The 824-nt window shown below is 36.4% G+C and overlaps 1 non-coding gene across 1 annotated transcript; it reads right to left on the reverse strand.

The window, feature by feature from the left end:
* Positions 1-501: 501 nt before the first annotated feature.
* TRNAV-AAC (transfer RNA valine (anticodon AAC)) lies at positions 502-575 on the reverse strand. The gene has a single exon. It is a non-coding gene; the product is annotated as a tRNA-Val (tRNA).
* Between the last annotated feature and the right edge of the window lie 249 nt (positions 576-824).

Consider the following 824-nt stretch of genomic DNA (forward strand, 5'->3'; position numbering starts at 1 on the left):
ATCAGTACTATTACCATCATGTATTTCATATTAAAGAGCTGCATCTTCCATATTTCAGTGCGGATGTTCCATCTTGAAGAAAAAAAAAGAGCTGCCTCTTTCATATTTCAGTGCGGATGTTCCATCTTGAAGAAAAAAAAGAGCTGCATCTTTCATATTTCAGTGCGGATGTTCCATCTTGAAAGAAAACATATTTCAGTGCGGATGTTCCATCTTCAACGAAAAAAAAAGAGCAATATCCATCAGTCATCAGTACTATTACCATCATGTATTTCATATTAAAGAGCTGCATCTTCCATATTTCAGTGCGGATGTTCCATCTTGAAGAAAAAAAAAGAGCTGCCTCTTTCATATTTCAGTGCGGATGTTCCATCTTGAAGAAAAAAAAGAGCTGCATCTTTCATATTTCAGTGCGGATGTTCCATCTTGAAAGAAAACATATTTCAGTGCGGATGTTCCATCTTCAACGAAAAAATGCTGTAATAACAGCTATTGAATTGGTGGCGCCGCCCGGACTTGAACCGGAGACCTTCAGTGTGTTAGACTGACATGATAACCAACTACACCACGGCACCATGTCCACGTAGAAACATGCATAATATCTATCTACACCAGGGACAGATGAACATTAATAATATTATGTCAACAAACTTATTCCACCAATCCAATTTCCAATAATTCTGTCTATTGTTAATATATGAAGACTTTTTTATGTTATAATAACAAATTTCTTTTTCTTTGTTACCCTCTTTCCTCAAAGAAGAAGCATGGTGATGATCGTTGGAATCAGGGTTGCGGTTAGACTAAAACCAGTGAGTATATAA

The sequence above is a fragment of the Pinus tabuliformis genome, chromosome 6 (genome assembly GCF_031772625.1).
Source record: "Pinus tabuliformis cultivar Carrire ecotype Pingquan chromosome 6, CPIR1, whole genome shotgun sequence".
In the NCBI taxonomy this organism is placed as follows: Eukaryota; Viridiplantae; Streptophyta; class Pinopsida; order Pinales; family Pinaceae; genus Pinus; species Pinus tabuliformis.